Source organism: Schistocerca cancellata, chromosome 5 (genome assembly GCF_023864275.1).
Source record: "Schistocerca cancellata isolate TAMUIC-IGC-003103 chromosome 5, iqSchCanc2.1, whole genome shotgun sequence".
NCBI lineage: Eukaryota > Metazoa > Arthropoda > Insecta > Orthoptera > Acrididae > Schistocerca > Schistocerca cancellata.
In genome coordinates, this window is record NC_064630.1 from 309,876,771 (window position 1) to 309,904,616 (window position 27,846).

The window sequence follows — 27,846 nt, forward strand, 5'->3', positions numbered from 1 at the left end:
GTGAGTGGCGCCGTCGCAGCATGTGTTCAAGTTGGCTGCTATACTTGACGTTCGTCAGAAGCAACGTGCTGTCGTAGAATTCCTGTGCTGTGCTGGGAAACATCCACAAGAGGTTGAAAAAGATGTATGGAGATGCTGCTGTCGATCGCAGTACAGTTAGTCGGTGGACAAGCAGGTTACGTGATGAAAGCGGGAACGGCAATATTGAGGATTGTCCTCGCAGCGGCAGGCCTCGTACTGCACACACTCCAGACAATGTGCAGAGAGTTAACGAACTGGTGACTGCTGACAGACGCATCACAGTGGACGAATTGTTCAAATGGTTCAAATGGCTCTGAGCACTATGGGACTCAACTGCTGTGGTCATAAGTCCCCTAGTACTTAGAACTACTTAAACCTAACTAACCTAAGGACATCACACACATCCATGGCCGAGGCAGGATTCGAACCTGCGACCATAGCGCTCGTGCGGTTCCAGACTGTAGCGCCTTTAACCGCTCGGCCACTCCGGCCGGCGGACGAATTGTCACGCTACGTTGGGGTAGGGGAAAGAAGTGTTTGCAGAATACTGAAAGTGTTGGAGTTAAAAAAAGTTTGTGCCAGTTGGGTTTCCAGGATGTTGATAGTAGCTCACAAAGAAACAAGAGAAACGGTATGCAGCGAACTGTTGGAAAAGTACGAGAGTGGTGGAGATGAATTTCTTGGAAGAATTGTGACAGGTGATGAAACATGGCTCCATCATTTTTCACCAGAGACGAAGAGGCAGTCAATGGAGTGGAATCACGCAAATTCACCGAAGAAAAAAATATTCAAAACCACACCTTCTGCTGGAAAAGTTAGGGCTACGGTGTTTTTCGATTCCGAAGGACTCTTGCTTGTGGACATCATGCCAAGTGGGACCACCATAAATTCTGATGCATATGTGACGACAATGAAGAAACTTCAAGCTCGACTGAGTCGTGTTCGACCACATCGGCAAAAGCAGGATGTTTTGCTGTAGCACGACAAGGCACGGCCACATGTCAATCTTAAAACCATGGAAGCGATCACAAAACTCGGATGGACAACACTGAAACACCCGCCTTACAGTCCTGACCTGGCTCCATGTGACTATCATCTCTTTGGGAAACTGAAAGACTCTCTTCGTGGAACAAGGTTTGAAGATGAAGACTCCCTTGTGCACGCTGCCAAACAGTGGCTCCAACAGGTTGGTCCAGAATTTTACCGTGCAGGTATACAGACGCTAGTTCCAAGATGGCGTAAGACAGTTGAGAGGGATGGAAATTATGTGGAGAAATGAAAATATTGTTCGTAAAGGATGTATCTACACACTGTAAAATTTTCAAACATGTAGAATAAAAGATGGATTTAAAAATAAAAGTTGTGTGCATTCCCTTTATAGTGACTCTCATGAATCCACTCAAAATAAATAGCCCAAAATTCACGTCAACAGTAATTATAACAATAAATCAGTTCTGAATTTACATCGCTTAAAGCTTCCGGACTAATAGGCCGTCGTCCATGTATGAAACTTTCTCCTAACGTTTCCCCTGCGTCTGCGGGAGATTTCTTTAGAGGTAAAGCGGCTAGCTAATTTTATCGAACATACGTTATGAAGTAAATTGCTATACATTGAGGTGACAGAAGGCATAGGATAGCGATGTGGACATATACAGATGGCGGTAGTTTCTCGTATACAAGGTGCAAAAGGGCAGTAAATTAGTGGAGCTGTCATTTGTACTCAGATGATTCACATAAAAACATTTCCGTCGTCAAGCCCGCACGACGGGAATTAATAGACTTTAAACGAAGAGATGTATTTGGTGATAAACGCATGAGTCATTCCATTTCGGATATCGTGAGGGAATACAGCATTCCGAGATCCACAGTCTCAAGAATGCACCGACAAAACCAAATTTCAGGCATTACCATTCACACGGACAACGCAGTGGCAGACGGCCCTCACATAACGACCGAGAGCACCGGCGTTTGCGTTGAGTTGTCAGTGCCAACAGACAAGCAACTCTGCGTGTAATAACAGAAATCAATTTGGGACCCGCGAAGAAAGTATCCGTCAGGACTGTGCCGCGAAATTTGTCGTTCATGGGCTACGGCAGGAGACGACCGAAGCGAATGCCTCTGCTAACAGCACGACATAAGTTGTAGCTCCTCTCCTCGGCTCGTGACCATATCGTTTGAAACCTTGATGGGTGAAAAGCCGTGACCTGGTGAGATCGGTCTCGATTTCAGTTGCTAAGAACTGACGATAGGTTTTGAGTGTGGTGCAGACCCCACGAAGCCACGGACCGAAGTTGTCAACAAGGCACTGTGCAAGTGGGTGGTTGCACCATAATGGTATGGGCTGTGTTCACATGGAATGGACTGGGTCCTCCGGTCCAGCTGAACCGATAAGTGACTAGAAATGGTTATGTTCGGCTACCTGGAGACGACTGGCAGCCATTCATGGACTTAATATTTTCTAACAACGATGTAATTTTTATGAATGAAAATTCGCCATGTCACCGGGTCACAATTGTTCGCAACTAGTTTGAAGGACATACTGGGCTATCCGACCGAACTAGTCGTCCAACCAGATCCCCGACATGTATCCCATTGAAAATTTATAGGACTTAATCGGGAGGTCCATTCGTGCACAAAATCCTGCACCGGCTACACTTTCGCAATTATGGACGGCTATCAAGTCAGAAACGTTAAGTATTTCCTCAGGGGAATTCCAACGAATTGTTGAGTCCATGCAGCGTCGAGTCACTGCCCTACACCAGGCAAAAGGAAGTCCGATACGATATTTGGAGGTATCCCATGATTTTTGTCATATTGTAATACATGTCGCATCATGTTCTAAAGATACCGCTACAAAATAGGCGAACAAACTCTTTTGCCTTTCGAAAATTTCGTGTTCTTTATAATGTGATTCTCACAATTCGAAACCCAATAATTATCATCGATGTTTGTTTTCAATGAATTAATGGTTAACACAAATGTGTATCATCTGAAGCTATTTTAAAGAATGTTTATATTTCACAGCTTTGTTAACAGTTTTTTGCTATATGCATTTGTTTATATGTTTTGCATTTCACGAAGTTGAACACGAAATGATATGATCTATTAAATACGCCTAATATCCACCTGTGTGGGGGACAGGGCTCGCTTAACTCGGTTACCTCCATTTTGCGGCCAGTGCGCTACTAGTTCCCCTATCTGAGTATGCCACAGACACATTTCATTTCTCGTAGGTTTCGACTTGATCGTTTCAAACTTCGCACGGCTTCTGTCAGAGGCTTAAGGAATTTGGAAGAAATGTAGGTCATAGGTTTCTGAGGCGCGAACTCGTTAAACCGACGCAGAGAGAGAGAGAGATAACAGAATATATATTAGTGAGAGATAGGAGTGGTTCCGGGGACGGTGGGGCCCTGAGCTGAGTTTGAGATTGAATCCATTTACTGGTATGAAGGTCCTTCTGTTTTCTCTCCTGTTGGTCTTCTTCTTACTTTTACGACCACAACGATATTAAGTTTCGAGACCGCAGGGAATCTCTCACCTTCCACTCAGACAAAAACCGTCCGCAGTCTACGGGAATTGTGTGACATGTGCTTAGACGTAAAGTGCAACTCACCTCTGGAAACCCACCAATGACTTTCTGAATGCATTTAAGCGAAATAGGTACTGTAATCCATGAACCAACACATTATACAGGGTGATTCAAAAAGAATACCACAACTTTAAAAATGTGTATTTAATGAAAGAAACATAATATAACCTTCTGTTATACATCATTACAAAGAGTATTTAAAAAGGTTTTTTTTTTTACTCAAAAACAAGTTCAGAGATGTTCAATATGGCCCCCTCCAGACACTCGAGCAATATCAACCCGATACTCCAACTCGTTCCACACTCTCTGTAGCATATCAGGCGTAACAGTTTGGATAGCTGCTGTTATTTCTCCTTTCAAATCATCAATGGTGGCTGGGAGAGGTGGCCGAACCACCATATCCTTAACATACCCCCATAAGAAAAAATCGCAGGGGGTAAGATCAGGGCTTCTTGGAGGCCAGTGATGAAGTGCTCTGTCACGGGCTGCCTGGCGGCCGATCCATCGCCTCGGGTAGTTGACGTTCAGGTTTCATAACTAACCTTTTTCGTAGGACTCTCCATACAGTTGATTGTGGAATTTGCAGCTCTCTGCTAGCTCTGCGAGTCGATTTTCCTGGGCTGCGAACAAATGCTTGCTGGATGCGTGCTACATTTTCATCACTCGTTCTCGGCCGTCCAGAACTTTTCCCTTTGCACAAACACCCATTCTCTGTAAACTGTTTATACCAACGTTTAATACACCACCTATGAGGAGGTTTAACACCATACTTCGTTCGAAATGCACGCTGAACAACTGTCGTCGATTCACTTCTGCCGTACTCAATAACACAAAAAGCTTTCTGTTGAGCGGTCGCCGTCTTAGCATCAACTGACGCTGACGCCTAGTGAACAGCGCCTCAAGCGAACAAATGTACAACTAAATGAAACTTTATAGCTCCCTTAATTCGCCGATAGATAGTGCTTAACTCTACCTTTTGTCGTTGCAGAGTTTTAAATTCCTAAAGTTGTGGTATTCTTTTTTAATCACCCTGTATAACAGGTGGCCATAATATTTTTGTTCATCAGTGCACTGTAAGCGTTGTGGAGCGCCACAGCTTTTTCGGACTCTGTTTGTTATCCCGTTAAGTTATCCAGTGTAAACTGAACGCACGGACTGGACCTAATAAATAACGTCTTGAAATTTACTCTATGGATTCCGTTTTGCGGAAATGACAAGTTGTTGGCGTTGGTTTACTGTCGATTCCGATGAGAGCAATTCTGCTCACCCTCTGCTGTACCTTCCTGCTCATGACAAATATTATTTCGTTGCACAATTTGCTGTTGGTTTTGATATTATCCTATATTCATACGACCAGAAATCTTCTTATAAAGGTACCCCTAAATTACTACAGGAAACTATCATGTTGGGTCCTTCAACAAGGAAACTGTGAATTCCCTACAAATCCAAGTTCTTCTTTGCTACTACTCCGTGTTGACTGATAATGTTACTCTGTCTTCGACAGGGTGCTAAATCTTTAAGCTGCTTTTCCTCGAGTGTCATTGAGATATACACGAGTTTAGTTTTACTGTGACTGAACGACCGTGCCTCCCTTGCACTCCAGTTATATGGAAAGCCTCAGCACTCAGAATGTTGGTCTTATGAAGTAAATCTTGTTGCTTCAGTTTCAAAGAAATAAAATTTGTTTATCGATATAAAACGAGAGTGTACAGAAGAATGTGTTTATTCATTTATTTAAACAAATGTGATTAGGGTCATCAGGCCCTCTCTTTATCTGACCTGGATTTCACGGATACCGTACAGTTTTACATTATAGTTAGCTACGAAATAACAACTTTAATATGACAAATAGTACTAAAATGGTTAACGTGTCTACAGTGACAACTTGAGTAAATAACACCGAATGTCAACCAATGAAATTAATACTGGCAGTACTAATAATAATAACGACAAGAATAACAACAATGATAGTGGCAGATGTAAAAGGAATTTACAGGAGTACAAAATATATGTTTTCTCATGTATCGAGTTCTGGGGAAAGGAAATTTATGGAAATCGCACCAGCTAAAAATAGTTTATTGATTATGTAAAGAGGCTACTAAGACATCTGGAAACGAGAGTGACTTTTGTCTCCACTAGACACTACAAGGTTATCAATGTGTCGTTTCCAGAGTGCTCTTATCACGTCCTTCAAAATAAAAGAAACTATTAAAATGTATGAATAATCCCAGCGTGCCGACTGCTGCCCTATCTCCTGCTTATCTATGTACATCCTTAGAATTAGAGCGTTTGAGCTGTTTTTCAAGTCTTATTGGTTATTTTTTCTCTCAGTTCTGATTTCAATTACCATATTCCGGAGGATTCGAAGTACCGCCGAGTTAGCAAATGCTTTCTCACAGAAGTGGAACGAAGAATATCTTGCATTTAAAATGAGACCCGTTCTAAATTTAATCTTAAACTACTTTAGCACTGGTTTAGTTATTTTTATCTGTATAAATCATCACGAGAGGAATTTCCATACACGTTTTGGAGACAACTTACTTTACTTCAGGTTTGATACGTTTCTACTTGAAGCTAACGGTCACCAGACCCTAATAAGAGATATTTACATTCAACACATGTGTTATACCTAAAATAACTTTTTACATGATATTAAGATATAGTTACGTTTCGGACTTTGCGAATGTAGTTCCGTTTTATTGATAAAATATTATTACTTACAGTGAGTAAGAAAACTGGTAATTTTAATAGCAAACTATATTCCTACACTTGTCATATCTCCAGATCAATTAAGAGCAGTTATAAACTATCGGAAGTAATTTTGTGAAGGTTTCTAAAAAGGAACTGCTGCGGAATCGTTGCCATGGACAACAGCTGAAACGTATATAATGGTAATTTTACTACTAAACGCGATCTGGGATACAACAATTTCACATTTAATATCGTGCCATTACAGGTACGAAGTGAATGCGATGGTGGAACAGTGGTAAGTATTGGGATGTTCGATTATTCTTTGCAGTAATTAATTCCATGGTTCCTTTCGAAACCCTACATTTCAGCAGGATAATGCACGACCGCATGGTGCAGATCCTGTACGGGCCTTTCTGGATCCAGAAAATGTTCGACTGCTGCCCTGGCCAGCACATTCTCCAGATCCCTCACCGACTGAAAACATCTGGTCAATGGTGACCGAGCAACTGGCTCGTCACAATAACGCCAGTCGCTACTCTTGATGAACTGTGGTATCGTACTGAAGCTGCATGGGCAGCTGTACCTGTACACGCCATCGAAGCTCTGTTTGACTCAATGCCCAGGCGTATCAAGGCCGTTATTATGGCCAGAGGTGGTTGTTCTGGGTACTGATTTCTCAGGATCTATGCACCCAAACTGCGTGAAAATGTAATCACATGTCAGTTCTAGTACAATATATTTGTCCAATGAATACGCGTTTATCATCAGCATTTCTTCTTGGTGTAGCAATTTTAATGGCCAGTAGTGTATAATGATGATGCTGCATCCAGTGGAAAACAGTATTTCTCTGATTCATAACACAATACTCCAGTCACTACTCTTTATGAACTGTGGTATCGTGTTGAAGCTGCATGGGCAGCTGTACCTACCTGTACACGCCATCCAAGCTCTGGTTGACTCAATGCCCAGGCGTATCAAGGTCGTTATTACGGCCAGAGGTGGTTGTTCTGGGTACTGATTTCCCAGGTTCTATGCACCCAAATTGCGTGAAAATGTAATCACATATCAGTTCTCGTATAATACATTTGTCCAATGAATACCCGTTTGTCATCTGCATTTCTTCTTGGTGTAGCAATTTTAATGGCCAGTAGTGTATTTCAGTTACCTTCTTCACAAAGTATAGGCCCAATTTGGAGTGGCAACCGTATTAATACTTTACAAAACCTAGTAATAGTACTGGTATGCTTTGAACAACGTAACTGTAACGTTTCAAAATCTGCTCTTTTCTGTATTCTGATTATGGGATGTTTTGGGGATGAGGAAATAACTTTTAGTCCCATTGCTTAAGAAAACCACCAGCAACACGATCGCTGCCAAAGTTCAGTGAAATAATAGCACTAGAGGGAGGCAGCATTATACCACCTCTCAGAAACCGAAGAAATTAGCACAATGGACTCGCATTCGGGAGGACGACGGTTCAAATCCGCGTCCGGCCATCCAGATTTAAGTTTTCTTTCATTTCCCTAAATCGCTCCAGGCAAATTCCGGAATGTTTCGTTTGAAAGGGCACTTCCGACTTCCTTCTCCATGCTTAAAATATTCCGCAGTGAGCTACGTCTCTAATGACCTTGATATTCACTGGACATTGAAGACTAATCTTTCTTCCTTTCTTATTTCAATGACCGAATGTGCCTTGACATTCAACAGGACCTAGCTTAAGCCTCTACTTCCTGCGTTTATTCAACCACGCCTTGCTGTGACCGGCCACCTGTGCACGTGGACTAACTGTAAGAAGAAACCTCTCGCCAGTCTATATTACGTTGCCTACAATCGTAAAATACCAGCCCCACCTCTGCACTAAGCTTCCCTTAGCCCCTCCTCTTTAGCCGCCCCTCTAGCCATGCTTCCGCCTTACCTACACGAAGCCTTGCTTTATAGCGTTCAGGTTAGCATGTTCCGTGGATGATAGCAATGAAATATTTCTTCTAACAGTCAATACTTAATTTTCTCTTTCAATTTTATAGGCAAAGTCCTGTCTTATTACCCGAAGTTTACATGCGCATGGATTGATAAAGTAAGGAATGAGAAGTTTCTCCTGAGAACCGGCGAGGAAAGGAATGTATGGGAAACAATGACAATAAGAAAGGACAGGATGGGCGGATCGGACATCTGTTAAGACGTCATTGGAATAATATCCGTGGTACTAGAGGGAGCTCCAGAGGGTAAAAACCGTAGAGGGAAACAGAGATTGAAATACATCCAGCAAATAAATGAGGACGTACGTAGCAACGGCTGCTCTGAGACGAAGAGATTGGCACAAAAGATGAATTCATGGCGGGCCGCATCAAACCAGTCAGAAGAATGATGACTCAAAAATAAATAAATAAATAAATATAAAAATAAAAAATAAAAAAATAGAAATGTAAAACTGGATTGCGCCAGATGTCTTGGCATTCATATTGTAGGACATTTCACGGATCAATTAGCGAAAAGTTTTCCGCAAATCATAGCAGGCGTGATATAGCTGTGCTGCACCAAAAAATAGTTACATCAGTTGTATCGTCAGTTGTTGTCATTGTCGTCGTTATTCGTCTCATAATCTGGTTTCAAAACACTATCCATTCCTTTAGGGATGAAATAATCTTGGGTATTGGACCGCGTCATTGTAAACTACCTAAAACAACTAAACTGCTATCGTTTCGACCGAGTTGCTGCGGTCCTCTTCAAGACGGTTCACTATTGTATCCATTCAGCTGCTCCGTCTCTGAAAGAATTACAATGTTAGCGGCAAACTTTAAGGTTTTTATTTCCACCACCTGAAATTTAATTCCCGGTCCAGATATCTCCTTAGTTTACTTAACAGCTTTCTCAATGTACAGACTGAATAACACCGGCGATGGGCTATAAATTTCACTCTCTCCTCGACGCTGGCTTCCCTCACATGTCCTTCGACTCTTATAAGTACAGCCTAGTTACTGTGAATGTTACAGATAGCCTTCTAAATAACAAGGTCCAGGATGGGCATCAGGTGATTGTCCGGCGTTTTAGATTTGTAACGAGATTCTCTCTTCACTTTTATTTTCTTCTTTACCATGCATTTTTGAATAGTTTATAATTAATAAAAAATATTTCATTTAGACTTCTCCGTGTTTTCTGTTCTGATGATGGTTCGTAAGAATCGAAATCGGTAAACTGTTGTAAGCCGAACTGATGCGATCGAGACAATTGTGAAGAAAACCTTCCGGGATGGATTGCGTGTTGATATTTGACAATGTCAAACTTAGTGATCCCTATTTCACCATATACGGCCACATTTTCTTATTTTACTTAAAGGATCGTTGTTGCTTTATGGTCTTCAGAATGAAGACTCATTTGATACAGCTTTCCATGCTAGTTGTGGTTTTTTCGAAGCCTCTACATCTCCGAACAACTACTGCAGCTTGCATCCATTTGAACCCGTTTACTTTACATGCCCAGGTTTCCCACTACGAGTTTTGGACATCATCGTCCCCCCACACTTCCATCCATTAACAGTTTGACTCTTCTTCTAATAATTTCCGGGTATGCAGCCGGATCCCGTCGACATTCTGCCACGATATTTCGGCCCAGAGACGTCCGGCCATCATCAGGTGAGTACACAACTACTGAAGAGCCCAGGTGCAGTCGCGGCTCTTCAGTAGTTGTGTACTCACCTGATGATGGCCGGACGTCTCTGGGCCGAAATATCGTGGCAGAATGTCGACGGGATCCGGCTGCATACCCGGAAATTATTAGAAGAAGAAATACGCCGGGAAAATTTCAGAAGTTTGACTCTTAATTGGTGCCTGAGAATATGTCCTATCAATCGAACTCTAATTTTAGTCAAGTATCGTCATTAATTTGTTTGTCACCACACTAGTTTCAGCATCTTCTCATCAGTTATTCGATCTATCAGTTTACTTTTCAGAATTGTCCTGTACCTCTACATTTCAGATGCTTATGTTCTATTCTTGGCTGAAATACTTATCTACCATGTTTCAATACCGTGCAGGGCTACATTCTAGATAAATATCTTCAGGAAAGAGCTCGCTGTACCTAAATTTATGTTAGATGTAAACAAATTCTTCTTTTTCAGAAATGCGTTTCTTACCATTATTAGTCCGCGTTTCACGTCCGGTATGATTAGGACATCGTTAGATATTTTGCTGCTCACCTGCTATTTTTAGCGTTTCATTTTCTAAATGAATTCGCCCAGGATGGCCTGATTTAATCCAGTTACATTCCACTACCCTTATTTCACTTCTTGGTATTCATGTTATAATCTCTTTTCAAAACACTACCCATTCCGTGGAGCTACTATTCCAAATTCTTTATTGTCTCTGACAGAATTACAGTTTCGTCGTCAAACCTCAAAGTTTTTCTTTCTTTCCCCTAAACTTTTAAGTCCTTTCCAAATTTTCCTTGTTTCCTTTACTGCCTGTTCAGTATACAGCTTTAATAACACCAGGTATAGGCTAAAACACTGTTTCACCTGCTTCTTAGTCACTGCCTCTGTTTCATGTCCTTCAGTTCTTATAATTAGAGTTTGGTCTCTGTACGTGTTGTAAGTAACCTTGTGCGCCTTCTACAGGGTGTAGGAAAATTCTAGTTCCAAACTTCTAGAACTTGTATAGGGGAGTGATTACACATTACTTTGAATTGTAACCCATGTCCAGAAACGTAGCATTTTCGTGCTACAGCCGTTTGAAAATACGTTTGCTATATAGCTTTGCAACACGGTAGTCGTCGTGCGGGGTGCTTGCGTCGGACTGGCTGATGTCATTTGAAGTCCATCCCACGTCTCCGACCTGTGTCTGTAGGCTGAGTAATCGTTTACACAATACACCAAAATGATTCTTATTTATGACAAAGCTCACGGCAATAGAACAGCTGTACGTCGCCTTTATCACGTTTGTTCTCCACATCGTTAGACTCCATTGCACACCCTTTGGGCCAAAATCGCGCAATGGCTTCGAGAAAGGGGTACCTTCATCATCAGCAGGCGTTACTCTGGGGCTCTAAGGAGATGCCGCACACCGGAATTGACAGTGGCAGTAATGCATCATATTGAAGAGAACTCGACAGCGAGTACACGAGCAACTGCACATACAGTGGATGTTTTGCCAGCACCGTCTGGTATGGTGAACATGATCAACAATTATACCCAAACCAGCTCCAAAACGCCATGCCCCCCTAGCACTCAGAGGCACATGAATTAGGTTCGAACCAGGTGATAGATATAGGATGGACGTCAAATGACATCAGCCAATTTGATTTAAGTACCCCTCACCTTGACTGGTTACGGACAGGGGCTCTTTTTCGAAATAAGATGTACTCACTCCCCTCTATAGGTCCTAGAAATCTTTAACTGGAATTTCTGAACACTCTATATACACTCCTGGAAATGGAAAAAAGAACACATTGACACCGGTGTGTCAGACCCACCATACTTGCCCCGGACACTGCGAGAGGGCTGTACAAGCAATGATCACACGCACGGCACAGCGGACACACCAGGAACCGCGGTGTTGGCCGTCGAATGGCGCTAGCTGCGCAGCATTTGTGCACCGCCGCCGTCAGTGTCAGCCAGTTTGCCGTGGCATACGGAGCTCCATCGCAGTCTTTAACACTGGTAGCATGCCGCGACAGCGTGGACGTGAACCGTATGTGCAGTTGACGGACTTTGAGCGAGGGCGTATAGTGGGCATGCGGGAGGCCGGGTGGACGTACCGCCGAATTGCTCAACACGTGGGGCGTGAGGTCTCCACAGTACATCGATGTTGTCGCCAGTGGTCGGCGGAAGGTGCACGTGCCCGTCGACCTGGGACCGGAGCGCAGCGACGCACGGATGCACGCCAAGACCGTAGGATCCTACGCAGTGCCGTAGGGGACCGCACCGCCACTTCCCAGCAAATTAGGGACACTGTTGCTCCTGGGGTATCGGCGAGGGCCATTCGCAACCGTCTCCATGAAGCTGGGCTACGGTCCCGCACACCGTTCGGCCGTCTTCCGCTCACGCCCCAACATCGTGCAGCCCGCCTCCAGTGGTGTCGCGACAGGCGTGAATGGAGGGACGAATGGAGACGTGTCGTCGTCAGCGATGAGAGTCGCTTCTGCCTTGGTGCCAATGATGGTCGTATGCGTGTTTGGCGCCGTGCAGGTGAGCGCCACAATCAGGACTGCATACGACCGAGGCACACAGGGCCAACACCCGGCATCATGGTGTGGGGAGCGATCTCCTACACTGGCCGTACACCACTGGTGATCGTCGAGGGGACACTGAATAGTGCACGGTACATCCAAACCGTCATCGAACCCATCGTTCTACCATTCCTAGACCGGCAAGGGAACTTGCTGTTCCAACAGGACAATGCACGTCCGCATGTATCCCGTGCCACCCAACGTGCTCTAGAAGGTGTAAGTCAACTACCCTGGCCAGCAAGATCTCCGGATCTGTCCCCCATTGAGCATGTTTGGGACTGGATGAAGCGTCGTCTCACGCGGTCTGCACGTCCAGCACGAACGCTGGTCCAACTGAGGCGCCAGGTGGAAATGGCATGGCAAGCCGTTCCACAGGACTACATCCAGCATCTCTACGATCGTCTCCATGGGAGAATAGCAGCCTGCATTGCTGCGAAAGGTGGATATACACTGTACTAGTGCCGACATTGTGCATGCTCTGTTGCCTGTGTCTATGTGCCTGTGGTTCTGTCAGTGTGATCATGTGATGTATCTGACCCCAGGACTGTGTCAATAAAGTTTCCCCTTCCTGGGACAATGAATTCACGGTGTTCTTATTTCAATTTCCAGGAGTGTATTACCCTGTTACTGCAAGATTTTAAGTATTACGCTATGGGAATGAGATAAAACGTAAGGAGTTTTTAGATTGTCTTGTCGTTTACAATACCTGTGCCACAAGCCCATGATGAAGCTGGTGGCCTGACTGCAGGTGTGGCACTGCCTTTCTTCGGCGCAGGACTGGGTGTGGGAGGGTGGCCGGCCATCTCCCCAATCACCTTTCATCTCCAGGAAAAGATCCCCAGTACTAACTTGATAGCAGCTCGAGTGGAGTGTGTGGAACCATCCCAGAAGGAAAAATTGTCGCTCTTGTGCGCAATTGAACCCGGAACCTCCATTGGCAGAGAATAATGTTCTACCCACTAGACTACCACGTCGTTATATAAAGCTTTCTGAATGTCTTAATAGAGAGAAGCCTTTATGCGCGAGTAAATAGTTCAGTCTCTTCACATTCTACTCCTGTAGTAGTGTGGAGTAAACAGTGGGATATACGTTTCTAGGACTGTGATAGCGTGAGAGGCCGTGGGGCGTTTGTTTTCTTGTTGTTGTAGTGCGGCGCGAACCCTGGGGAGCTGCAGCAGGACGCTCTAAATTACAGCGCCGGACTGGTTTTTTCTTTCATTTTCGGCGCTTTGCCTTCCCCAACCCCTCACCTCCCTCACGCAGCTCTCGCTCCGCGAGTAATTTGGCGCTCCAGTCGGCGGCTTCCTGCGGCGGCAAATTACCGGGGTAATCCCCGACGCACGTCCAGCCCTCGGACAAATGGTCAATTACTTTCGCTGAATTCGGTTCATCAGATCACGGCCGGCGTATGCCTCCCACGGGCGCCAAAAATTAATATTCCCCGGCCGCCGCTGGCGCGTCCGGATTAACGTGCGTTAGCGGCAGGTTTAGTCTTTATCGCGCTGTGTCGATTTGGAGGAAACAGTGAAGGTGCTGCTAGTAGATACAACTTGTTTAAAATGCCAGATTGCAATGACCATAATATCGTAAAAGTGGAATGTTCGCTCTGGCATCTGTACGCAACAAAGAATGGCATCCATTACACAGTTTCTTTTATTAATTTCAGATGCAGTCACAGAACACATGGTTTAATCAAGTCACTGCATGGCTGAAAGCAGTCGAGATTAAATAGTGTTGCGTAACTGTTTCTAAAGAATTTGGCTGCGCGTTTAAACTACAGCACCAGAAAGGAAAGAAAATAGCTACATATTATTAATTATTTATAGTATAATAGGAAGAATAGCATAAGAGGAAGAATTTGTAATTAATTTGCAGAAAGGGGGGGGGGGGGAATCAGTTTGCTACGTTTAGTACACGCTGCTGCAGCTGTGGCAGGAACTGTTGCTTTAACTCGGCTGAAACTAGAACTGAACTTAGTTTCTATAACAGGTACGAGTATCTGCTCGGACCCAACAAGATATATGGGCCTTGCAGCCAACTTGTGACGTCAAAAAAAAATGTTCAAATGTGTGTGAAATCTTATGGAACTTCACTGCTTAGATCATCAGTCCCTAAGCTTACACACTACTTAACCTAAATTATCCTAAGTACAAACACACACACCCATGCCCGAGGGAGGACTCGAACCTCCGCCGGGACCAGCCGCACAGTCCAGGACAATGTGACGTCACACTAGTCACTTGCCCGCTAAACTTCGCGTTCGATGCCACACGACAAAATTAACACGTTTATTGGGTAACTTTCAATTAAATGCTGATTTCCCGTGGGCCCTGCACGGAGCCAAGAGTTCGCGGATTGTGGCCAACAAGGTGATTAGTGTGACATCAGAAGTTTTTGCAGGGAGCCAGTATTTCTCGTGGACCCCATGCTGCTACAGTTCCATGCCAGACATAATCAATCATAGCGGCTAACGAGTGGTGGCTGACCAGTCTTTCAGAAACACAGTTCCATTTAGCGCCATAGATGTCATTCCCTGGTGTTTTAACGAGTGTCTTATCATCCTGTCCCTTCTTGTTGTTAGTTCTTTCCACATATTCCTTTCATCGCCGATTCTGTGGAGAACCTTACCTTAACCCACCAACTGATTTTCAACGTTATTCTGTAGCACCACAACTCAAATGCATCGATTCTGCTCTGTTTCGGTTTTCCCACAGTCCATGTGTCACTACCATACAATGCTGTGTTCCAAACGCACATTTTCGGCGACTTTTTCCTCAATTTCAGGCCTTTGTTTGATTGTAGAAGACTTCTTTTGACCATAAATGCCATTTAACCAGCGCTAGGCTACTATTTAGGCCCCCTTGCTCCGTTCATCATGCCTGCCACGGTAGCACAAACCTTAACTTCGTGTTCTTTGTAATTCTTCTTTACTTTCACTGAGGATAACAATGTCACCTTAAATACTAATCCTACTCTTGGACGTTTGTTTTATTTCAGTCATTGATTCTTCGATGAACAGATTGAGCAGTAGGGGTGAATGACTACATCCCTGTCCTGCAGCCTTCGTAATCCTAGCAGTTCGTTCTTGAGATGTCAGTTTTATTGTTCCTTCCTGATTCTTGTGCTTGTTATATATTTCTCGTGTTGCCCTATAGATTACCTCAATTTTTTTTTCAGAATTTCGAACCTCTTGCACGATATGGCATTGTCGAACGCTTTTTCCAGGTCGACAAATCCTATGAAGATGTCTTCAATTTTCTTTACTCTTGCCTCTATTATCAACTGCAACGTTAGAAGTGCCTCACAGCTGCTTTTGTCTTTCCCAACAGGGGCTAAGTTTTCTTTTTAGTTCTTCTGTACATTTTTCTTATCAGTTCTTGGACGCATGAGCTGTTCACTGTGGCATTTTTCTCGCAACTTGTGGGCACTTGTTATCTTTGGAATCGTGTGGGTGATGTATTTCTGAAAGACTGATGGTGTATCGCCAGTCTCGTAGATTCTACACGCCAGCGTGAATAGTTGTTTTGATGCCACTTCTCCAAAGGTGGACCACAGCACGGACAAAATGAGCCGTCAGTTATCCTGTTGAAAGTTAACGACACGCAGACCTCGAAGATGTTGCACAACTACGACTTTATCACGGGAGATACATAAATCTGCTGCCAAAATTACAAGGTGTGGTAACCAGAGGTGATCGCGTTATGTACCCAGTGGTAACCAATACCATCATCACACCACTTGCTGGCCTCATACGACGGCCTCCAATGCAATCTGACAAAGTTCGTTCTCCTTGGCGCCTCCACAAAAGAAGGCTTTGTAAAGGAAAAACTGGCCACTAGCGACAACAAAAGTTAACTGCGCTGTCCGATACGGAACTCAAACACCAAGCCCCACGACCATGAAGATAAATAAACTCTCTCTCTCTGCCGCTCTCTATCGCTGTCAGCGGTACTCATTACTTAAATATGGAACATGGACCATCTCTATTTTTCGCTTTCACCATGTTGTTGTTGGTGTTGTGGTCTTCAGTCCTGAGACTGGTTTGATGCAGCTCTCCATGCTACTCTATCCTGTGCAAGCTTCTTCAACTCCCAGTACCTACTGCAGTCTACATCCTTCTAAATCTGCTTAGTGTATTCATCTCTTGGTCTCCCTCTACGATTTTTACCCTCCATGCTGCCCTCCAGTACCAAATTGGTGATCCTTTGATGCCTCAGGACATGTCCTACTAACCGATCCCTTCTTCCAGTCAAGTTGTGCCATAAACCCCTCTTCTCCTCAATTCTATTCAATAACTCCTCATTAGTTATGTGATCTACCCATCTAATCTTCAGCATTCATCTGTAGCACCACATTTCGAAAGCTATTTTCTTCTTGTCTAAACTAGTTATCGTCCATGTTTCACTTCCATACATGACTACACTCTATACAAATACATTCAGAAACGACTTCCTGACACTTAAATCAATACTCGATGTTAACAAATTTCTCTTCTTCAGAAACGCTTTCCTTGCCATTGCCAGTCTACATTTTATATCCTCTCTACTTCGACCATCATCAGTTATTTTGCTTCCCAAATAGCAAAACTCCTTTACTACTTTAAGTGTCTCATTTCCTAATCTAATTCCCTCAGCATCACCAGATTTAATTCGACTACATTCCATTATCCTCGTTTTGCTTTTGTTGATGTTCATCTTACACCCTCCTTTCAAGACACTGTCCATTCCGTTCAACTGCTCTTCCAAGTCTTTTGCTGTCTCTGACAGAATTACAATGTCATCGGCAAACCTCAAAGTTTTTATTTCTTCTCCATGGATTTTAATACCTACTCCGAACTTTTCTTTTGTTTCCTTTATCCCTTGCTCAATATACAGATTGAATAACAAGGCTACAACCCTGTCTCACTCCCTTCCCAACCACTGCTTCCCTTTCATACCCCTCGACTCTTATAACCTGCCATTTGGTTTCTGTACAAATTGTAAATATCCTTTCGCTCCCTGTATTTTACCCCTGCCACCTTCAGAATTTGAAAGAGAGTATTCCAATCAACATTGTCAAAAGCTTTCTCCAAGTCTAGAAATGCTAGAAACGTAGGTTTGCCGGTCCTTAATCTTTCTTCTAAGATAAGTCGTAGGGTCAGTATTGCCTCACGTGTTCCAACATTTCTGCGGAATCCAAACTGATCTTCCGCGAGGAATCCAAACTGATCTTCCCCGAGGTCGGCTTCTACCAGTTTTTCCATTCGTCTGTAAAGAATTCGCGTTAGTATTTTGCAGCTGTGACTTATTAAACTGAAATTCTCCCTTGTCATTTCTAAGAATGTTATATTAATCATAACAGTAAAGCTGATTATTATCACGTAATATGAAAGTGACACAGTACAAAAATATTTCAGTGTGTACGTTTGTATATACTTGAGAATATTAACACTATAAGGAGACATGTTGAACAGAAAAAAATAAGAAAGTTGTGTATTACTTTTTATAGTTACATCTGTGGCTACTGCGTCTAGGCGGTAATGGGCTATATCGTTATTCTCTGCTGCCCTCAACATACGTGAGTTAGAGCACATAAACAACAGATCTCGTATCCCCTTGTTGTGTGTCACTAAAACGAACGAAAAATGTAGTCTTCAAAACTGAATCTACATTGTAATGTCACACAGAGTTAGAAGTTTACCCACTATAGAGGACTACACTATTACACCGTGAAAGAAGGTTGTACACGCGGAAGAGGACTCAAGACATGGGAAGATTTCATATAGATTATTTACTGGTGAGATACAGATTTCGAAACCAAATGAAATATTTGCAGAATACTTCCGTGGGCAGATGTGGACTCTGACCACAATTTATTGGTTATTAGCAATGAAGTGTTGATTAAAACTAAGGATATTATAGTAAGGTAAGAAACTAAGGTGATGGGAGCAAGATACATTGAATGAACCAGTAGTTTCACAGAGTTTTTGGCATTAGGCAACGACTGACTGAAGCAGAGAAAGAGAATACAATGGAAGACGAATGGTTGACTTTGAGAGATGAAATATGGCATGAAGTAATGGATCAAACAGGCAGAAAGATAATGGCTAATACAAACCAGCAAATAACAGAAAAGACATTAATTTAATTACAGAAATAAAAATGCGTTGCAATAAAATACAGGCGCATTCATAACCATATGTGTTTCTTCACACAGTATTGATTGTTACAAAACTATCCTACTAATTGGTGTAGCAAACTTCGCAGTTCACAAGATTTAATGATGTCGTATAATGAATTTAACTGACAAAAGATGAAAATCAGACAATGCAGCAGGCAAAATGGAAAAGATATGTCTCAAAAATGTGAGTAAGAGAAAGTGTAAAATAGAAGACAGGAATGGCTAGAGGAAAAGTGCATGGCTATTGAAGCATGCATGACTGTGGTAAAGATAGATACTACCTAAACGAAAATTAAAAAAGCCTTAAGAGGAAAGAGAAGCAGTTGTTTGAATATTGAGAACTCAGGTGACAAGCCAGTACCAACTTAAGAAGGGAAGAGTGTGGGGCGGAAGGTACATACTGATGGGCTATACAAAGAAGGTCGTAACACATAAAAAATGTGAAATAATGTGGATAAAGGAAATAAGCATGAGTGGTAGTTCAAACTTTGTAAATGGATGCATTCATAGACCATCTGTCTTAGGAACTGTAGAAGCATACAACTACAGAATAAACTTGGAGAGTACTTACAACAAGTTTTCCCAATAACGCCATTCGAATAGAGGGGACCTCAGTTTGACAGCTACAGCAAAGAAGAGTAATGCGATTCAAACTGGTGCTGATCTGGAAGTTACTTGGAGCACATAGCTGGAGAACCCATATGTAACTGTAATGTCTTAGATATCCTCTTACCAAACAGACTTGATCTTTCCTAATCAGTTAATTTAGAGGAGGGAAAATGCGATCATCGTAAGGTTGTTACAGCATCAATGACTTCATTTATTACAAGTAATGTTGAGGAAGGTAACAAAATATTTCGGCTTCACGATAGTGGCAGGATACAAATTACAGAGTAGCCGATTAGTATACGTCAAATATTCAGCTCTCAGGACAAAGAGGTGGAGCAAACATGAATGAAACTCAGAAGTATTGTAAAATATACCTTGGACCAGTAATGCCGAGCAGAGTTGTTAAGGATGATAAAGACTTACCGTGGTACAATAGCCATGAAAGTTACATATGAAAGCACAGAGAACTTCATCACCGATTTTAACAAAGTCAAAGCCAAACAGACAAACAAAAGTTGAATGAAGCCAAAATGAACGAGGGGAAAACCATGCAGAAGCATTCAACGAAATTCAAAGTGAAATTTTGCCCAAGGGCTCGCAACAAATGCTCAGAAGTATTGGTCTTAGGTAAAGTCAGTAAGCGAATCAAAATCATGTATTCAGTCTTTCAGTGAGCACACTGGAATCGAAAGAGAAGATAACAGAGAAAAAGCAGAAATACTTAATTCAGTATTCCGACCTTTTTTTCTTGTATACTCCGTAAGACATTGTATGGTGTGTGGTACTCTGTACTATTACTACTCATTTCCTTTACTGTTCCACTCGGAATTAGAGCGAGGGAAAAGCGACTGTCTATATGCCTCCATACCAGCCCTAATCTCTCTAATGATATCTTCGTTGTCCTTACGTGAAATGTAAGGCGGCGGTTGAATCGTTCTACAGCGAGCCTCAGATTCCAGTTCTATAAATACTCTCAATAGTGTTCCTCGAGAGGAACGTCGCCTTCCCTCCAGGGATTCCCATTTGAGTTCTCGAGCGTCTCCATGTTAACCTGCATGTTGTTCGAACCTACTGGTACCAAATCTAGCAGCCAGCCTCTGAATTGCTTCGACATCTTCCTTTAATCGACGTGGGCGGATCCCAAATACTCAAACAATACTCAGTAATTAGCCGCACTAGTGTCCTATATGTAGTCTCCTTTACAGATGAACCACACTTTCCGAAAATTCTCCGAATAAACAGAGGTCTTCTATTAGCCTTACCTACTACAGTCCTTATATGCTCATCCCATTTCACATAGTTTTGCAACGTTATGCCTACATAATTAATCGACGATGCTGTGTCAAGAAACACACTACTAACACTGTAATCGAACGCTATTTGTTTGTTTTTCTTACCCATCTGCATTAACTTACATTTTTCTACATTTAGAGACAGCTGATATTCATCACACCAATCCCAAATTTTGTGCAAGTTATCTTGTAGCCTCCTACAGTAACTCAACGACGTCACCTTGCCGTACATAACAGCTTCATCAAGAAACAGCTGCAGATTGCTGCTTAACCTTTCACCGCGGAAGATCATAGTACGCTTCCGCCATTCAAACATGGCAAAGATGGCGAAAAGTCAGATACTGAGATATGCGATGGTCGAATGTTGAATCAATTGGAACTGGTCAGCAGTCTAAAGGCACTTGGACAGGACAAGATAACTTGTGAGAGTCGACAGAGATTATGCGAAATAATTTGTTCCCCTTCTGTCCGTAGTTTACCGTAGGTCTCTGGTACAACGAATGGTACCATTAGAAAAAAACGTATAAGTCATTCCAGTTTTCATGGAGGCTCTTGGAACTAATGTCAGTACGTTGTAGAATTGTGAAACATATTCTATGCTCAGGCAGTATGACATCGGTGGAAAACGAAAACCTCTTCCATAAAAACCAACATGGGTTACGTAAAGACAAGTCTTGCTCTGTTCGTCCATGAAACTAGAGCGCCAGAGACATAGGCGCCCTGCTTGATGTCGTGTTGCCTGAATTCCTGAAGGCATTCGTGCAGATCTGCACTGTAGTTCAAGTAACGAAATACGAGCTTACCGAATACCTCATATGATACCCGAGAGCATATGCCTAGATATCCGAAAAGCGTTTGGCAACGTGCTTCACTGTTAACGAAACTTTGAGTATACAGAATAGATTACCGGATATGCGAGTTGCTCTAGAACCCAAGACATTGTCAACGGCGTGTGTTCATCACGGACAAGGGTACCGTCAGGTGTGCCCCAGGGAACTCTGACTGAACCGCACTTGTTGTCCGTATAAAGGAATGACCAGCAATCTGCTTTGCTTGCTGACGATGCTGTAGTATACTGAAAGGTATTGTCGTTGAGTGACTTTAAGAGGATACTTGATGACTCAGACAAAATTTCTAGCTGATGTGAAGAGTGCAAACTTTCTCTAAACACAGAAAAATGTAATTTGATGCAGATGAGTAGGAAAAACAACCCTTTAACATTCGAATGCAGCAATAGCAGTGTACTGTTTGATACAGTCACGTCGATTAAATATCTAGGCGTAAATATGCAAAGCGATATGGCTCAAATGGTTCAAATGGCTCTGAGCACTATGGGGCTCAACTGCTGTGGTCATCAGTCCCCTAGAACTTAGAACCACTTAAACCTAACTAACCTAAGAACATCACATACACCCATGCCCGAGGCAGGATTCGAACCTGCGACCGTAGCAACAGCGCGGCTCCGGACTGGAGCGCCTAGAACCGTACGGCCACCGCGGCCGGCAAAGCGATATGAAACTGAACTAGCACCGAAAGGTGGTAATAGGGCAGGTGAACTATCCACTTCGGTTTTTTTCGGAGAATCCTAGGAAACTGGTTTTTCTGTAAAGGAGACCACGTATGAAACACTTGTTGATCCATTCTTGAGTACTGCTTGAGTGTTTGGAATCTCCATCTTGCGGAAGTAAAGGAAGACATCGAATAAATTTGGAGGCATGCTGCTAGATAAGTTACAGGTAGGTTCGATGAACACGCGAATATTACGTATATACTCAGTGAACTCAAATGGAAACCCCTGGAGTCAATACGACGTTTATTTCGCAGAACCGTGTTCAGAAAATTTAGAGAACCGGCATTCGCAGATGATTGCAAAAAGAGTTGACTGTCACCGACATACATATCGTACAAGGATGAAGTAGATAAAATAAAGGAAATTAGGGTTCGTACAGAAGCATATAGAGAATCATCACTCACTCTGTTTATGAGTGCAGCAGGTGAAAGGGTCCGGTATTCCCCTTTCATTGTTATTTTATTTGCTTTCCAATGATACAGAACTGTCGGGCATGCGTGAATGAATGAATGTGGGTGTGTTTCATTTTGCTATACTGTGGTTTAGTCAGCTGCAGAGAATCAGCGGTAGTCGAACAGAATGGCCAAACCTTGTAGTTTTCAGGTAGGCAAGAGGTTTTCTCCCTTGTGTAAAAGCTACTGGTATGGCTGAAGCCTCATCTCTGGGTTTTCCTGGCTACGGGGTCCCGTGGGAGACGTTGGAGTGTGTGAGACGATCAGTCTGGTTCCAGCTCGTCGAAGGTCTGCAGCCGAGGTCTCTTCGAAGAAGGGTGAGTTGATTTAACCGCGTGGCGCTTTGTCTCGTAGCGAGAGGGGAGCTTTTAGCTTCTGGTCTTGCGTCTCGTCTTATAAATATTGTTTTACTGGGTCGCAGTAAGGAATGCAACGCTTTTGCAGACTTTCAGTTTGATCCCTAATGCAGACTTTGGTCCGCAAGAAGAACGTAGCGCAAAGGAATTGCATATGTTGAAGCGATCTCACGTAGGAAGTGCGCCCTCGGTTCAATGTGAAGGTTTATGTGTCTGCGACTGCGTGTGTGTACATTGCATTATTTTTTGAACTTTGGTAATTTTTGCTTCTTCGTGAATCTTCTTTGTTTCATTAGTAGGTGTCCATTGGAAACCATCCACGTGGGTTACTATGAGAGTTTGTTGATCTTCTGCCATTACGCGTTGTCTATTCAAATTTGTACTGTGTAAAATATTAATTGTTCGCGGCTGCGTGGTTTGATGTACTTTGTTACCAGGAAACAGCAGTTTTGTAAATGCCTTACATCAATGTTTTAAGGAATAAATAATTTTACCTCCAACCTTATCCAGTCTACCTATGTTACATCTCCGTTACCTACGTCATTTACCTTGTAGTTTTCCTTGTTAGTCCATCCACGACGTTTCCATGCGTACAGGTCCAATAATAAGTGTTCCCTTTTTATTTTAAGCAAATGCTTTAGAATAGATCTTGTTTTCTGGAATGTTGCTGCAAGCTGCTCTTATACAAAGTGTCCACGCACTCTTTGCTTTATTTTAATATTTGATTCACTTGAACAATGCCGGGATCATATTAATAATTACATCACATTCTTTATAAGTGACTTTAGAATGAATGTTCTTTTATGAGCTTTTCTTATGAATAAATTAAGGAATTTTCAGACTCAGCCCAACCTCTTACCTGTCGTGTGGCTAGAGTTGGTGGCGACCCAATCTTTTAAGTTGACTTTAATGTCAGATAGCATTTTCTTATTCAAAGTGCGCTTCACGCGCCTTACACATAGCTACCCTATACTCATGCTATTTACACAGGGAAGGAAATGACAACTAGTGATACAAGGTATTCTCCGCCACATACCATACATTAGCTTTCGGAGTGTAGATGTAGATGTAGATGTGGATGTGACGGACCGTATTTATGACTGAATTCACGAGTTTCTTGGAGATAAGACTCACCATGTTTCCCTTTATCGGATGATACCGACAGAGGTACAGACAATATCTGGAATACCCCAGTGGAATGCTATAGGGCCAGAATTATTTACAGTACGAACAAATGATCTACTGGGTGATATTAGAAGCCCCTTGAGGCTTTTTACGTTGTTTGTAAGAAGGCTGCAATGCCACAAGACTGCGTAGAAACGCTAGAAGACGTGGTGGGGATCAAGTATTGGTGCACTGAGAAGCAGTTGATGGAAAACGCAAATAAACGTGAAGTACTGTGAAGAGATCCATTATTGTTCGATTACGCTGTTGGCGGTAAATGATTGGAAACAGTACAACTGCGAAAAACCTGGGAGTAATCGTCAGGAGTGACTTAAAGTGGAATAACCACGCACAAATGACTGTAGGAAAAGCAGCTCACAGGTTGGGCTTAACTGGAAAATGTTAAGGAAATTTAATTTATCCACGAAAGAAGTAGCTCAGAAAACACTTGTTCGATCGATAGTTGAATATTGTTAATTAGTCTGGGGCCCTTGTCAAGTAGGAGTAACAGAAGTGTTAGAGAACAGCGGATGAAGACCGGCACGTTACGTCACGCGATCGTTTTGTAAGGTCGACAGCTTTGGGGAGATGCTGAACAAACTCCAGTGGCAGTCACCAAAAGAGAAACGTCGTTTAGCACTCGGAGAGTTCCTGTTGAAAACTCAAGAGTGAACCCATGGAAAAGAGTAGGATGGCTATTACTTACCAACACATACATGGTGAAAAGTATTTAAACCGACAAACTCTGGGAGGTTGTAGGGGACATCAAAACAAATATTTTTCCCTAATGTAATTTTTTCCTATGAGGAGTATTTAAACCGGTAGAGGTAGATTTCTCTGGCGGCAAATTAATTAAACCAACAAACACTTTCCCATTTTTTATGACGAAGATAGAACACATTAACACAACCATCTCTCAGTTATAGTAGATTTTCAAAAATGCCTCCATTGACACGTAAACAAAGGTTACACCTTCGGATCATGTTCTGTCTGACATGGGCAAAATCCCCAGGAGTATCCTGTTCCTGCTGCTGCTACTATCCGGGCAATCAGATTCTCTTCTGATGCAGCAGGAGTTGCGTAAACAAGGTTGCGCATCTCTCCCCACACAAAAAAGTCCAGAGGGGACATATCTGAGGATCGATCAGCCCATGGTACAGGACAGCCACTGCCAATGCACGTTTCTGGGAACCGTCGGTCCAGGAATCGACTCACATGACGACTGAAATGTGCCGGCGCGCGTTGTCTTGTAGGGAGCGTGACGTCTTCCAGCAATTCTGGTAATGCTCTGCCGAGAAAATTGTGATGGTACCTGCCATTTAATGGCCTAGGTAGCAGATACTGCCCAATTAAACAGTCTCCAACAACACCGACCCACACATTAACGAAGAACCGCAGTTGATGAGCGCAAGTAACTGTGGCATGTGGGTCATCCTCACTCCAAACATGCGAACTGCGATTGTTGAGGACTTCATCACGCCCGAACGTTGCTTCATCGGTAAACAACACAAAGGATGGAAATGTAGGATGCATTTCACACTGTTCCAGGTACCACTGCGAAAACTGTGCTCTGGGTGGATAATCAACTGGTTCCAGGTTGTGGACACGCTGTAAGTGAAATGGATGTAACAATTGCTCTCGAAGGACTGTTCCTCCATCGACTGATACGTCCCCATGTTACGAGCAATTGCACGAGTGCTGATTGAAGGATCCCGCTCCACATGCTGCAAGACAGCTTTCCCAAATTGCAGCGTTCTTACCGTGAGACGGCGTCCCTGTCCAGGTAACCTGCTAAATGATCCGGTCTCACTCAGACGTTGGTTCACAGCAGCAAAGGTCGTATAATGCGAGATACGGCGATTAGGATATTGTTGTTGATAAACCCGCTGTGCAGCTCGTCCGTTGTGGTGTGCTACGTAGTACGCACCAAACATATCAGTGTGCTCACTCCAGGTGTATCGCTCCATTTGTAAAGAGAGACAATGCACTACTACACTGGTGGACAGCAGTTGCCTACAACTGAAGAGCGTAATACGCCCTCTAACAACTGAAGATCGCAATACAGCCTCCAACAGCTGAAGAGCGTAATACGGCCTCCACCGGTTTAAATAATCCTCATAGGAAAAAAATGACAGTAGGGAAAAATATTTGTTTTGATGTCCCCTACAACCTCCCAGAGTTTATCGGTTTAAATACTTTTCACTCTGTATGACCGAGACGATAAATCAAATAAATCATAAATCAGGGCTAATATGGAAGTTTGTGGAGTGCTTAGATAAAGATGAAATTGGAAATATGATACTACAAAAAAAAAAAAAAAATGTCGGAGCACTGAAACACCGAAGTCGATACAAGCGTCTTGGAGAAGTCGCATTTGTAGTTTTCATGTAAGTGTTTTCTCATCACTCTTTCTTACCTGCGTTCTTTATGCGACATTTGTATGTACGAGTATAATGCACGTGACTGATGAATGCTTCTTAGATGTGGTACAGCTTTCAAGTTGTTACGGAAGTATGTGAAACTGTAAAAGAGAAAAAGTGATAATCGATTGTAACTTTACTCCCATCGGAATGTATGATGAGCTTACTCAACTTTATGTTCTGCCAGGAATGTGCGGTGTCGTCTCTTGTTCCTTGACGACCGGATTCCGATATGGAATCCAGCGCCACTTTCCATGCCTGTTATAGGTCCTTTAATGAAATACGCCAAATCTCATTTCAGAGTTGCGAGTACTGCTTCACGTTTCTTAGTCTAAGACGGCGACTGATCCATCCACAATGTACTTATTTACCCGTATTTGTTCCGTGTCTATTCGGAGCAAAATTCATTCCTAATTTCCTGCTGCCAAAACCATATGCACGTAAGCTTGGAAAGCCCTCTTCAAAAATTATTTTTTGTGCCAGAGAGTTAGAAAAAATTCACGAAGCTGCTATCTTGGGTGCCATATCAGTCACTGTCGAGAGACATAGGGCTTGCCAGTATTTCGGAGAATACATCCAAATCCGTTGCTTCAAATAAGCGATTCTACAAGAACGTGTCAGAAGAGGGCGATCACATTTTGCCAGTTCTTATATGTCTTTGATCACTTCATGTACTGTACGTTCAAACTTATTCAGCTATGATTTCGAGAAGCCTCATTTTTTCTAAAAAAAAAGAAAATGAAAAAACTGTTCGACCTAGGCCGACCAGTGTGTTCCATATTTAATACTAAAAGGGAACAAATAGTTAGAAATCGTGTTTTTTTTGGGTGTAATTTTTGTTTAATGAACTATTTCCATCTAATTTACTAGTGTAACTTTTTTGTTTGACGTTAATTGGAGACACTTTTAATTGGGCACGTCATAGGACACACATACACTCGTGTGCAAAACTTACGGAGGAAAGTAACCTTCTCATGACTTGTCACTGCCAAGTAATGTAGACCGATGAAACTTGCACCATAGATAGAAAGCATGCCAGAAAAAGCAGCTGAAAGAAAAACGCAATGTCACGAACAGGAATGACACTTTTATTCAAAGACATTAATTATACTGAAGTGACCACGATGTATGATGGTTCTCTGTATATCACAAAAGGCGGAAATGATTCTTAATAGCGTGTGTGTGATCAACACGGACGTCAATTGTTTGCAACGTGCCTCCATGCTGGTCACAAGGTTGGTAAAGAGTCTTCCCAACACATCCCACGGGTACTCGATAGGATTTAAGTCGAGGTAACGAGCAGG

At 42.9% G+C, this 27,846-nt stretch overlaps 1 protein-coding gene across 1 annotated transcript in view; it reads right to left on the reverse strand.

Moving 5' to 3' along the window:
• The window catches only part of LOC126188509 (UDP-glucosyltransferase 2-like), a 606,008-nt gene extending 579,406 nt beyond the window's left edge, over nt 1-26,602 (reverse strand). Inside the window, exon 1 of the mRNA XM_049930112.1 lies at nt 26,539-26,602. The gene's annotated coding sequence lies outside the window, so the exon portion shown is untranslated. The remainder of the gene's footprint in view (nt 1-26,538) is intronic.
• Between the last annotated feature and the right edge of the window lie 1,244 nt (nt 26,603-27,846).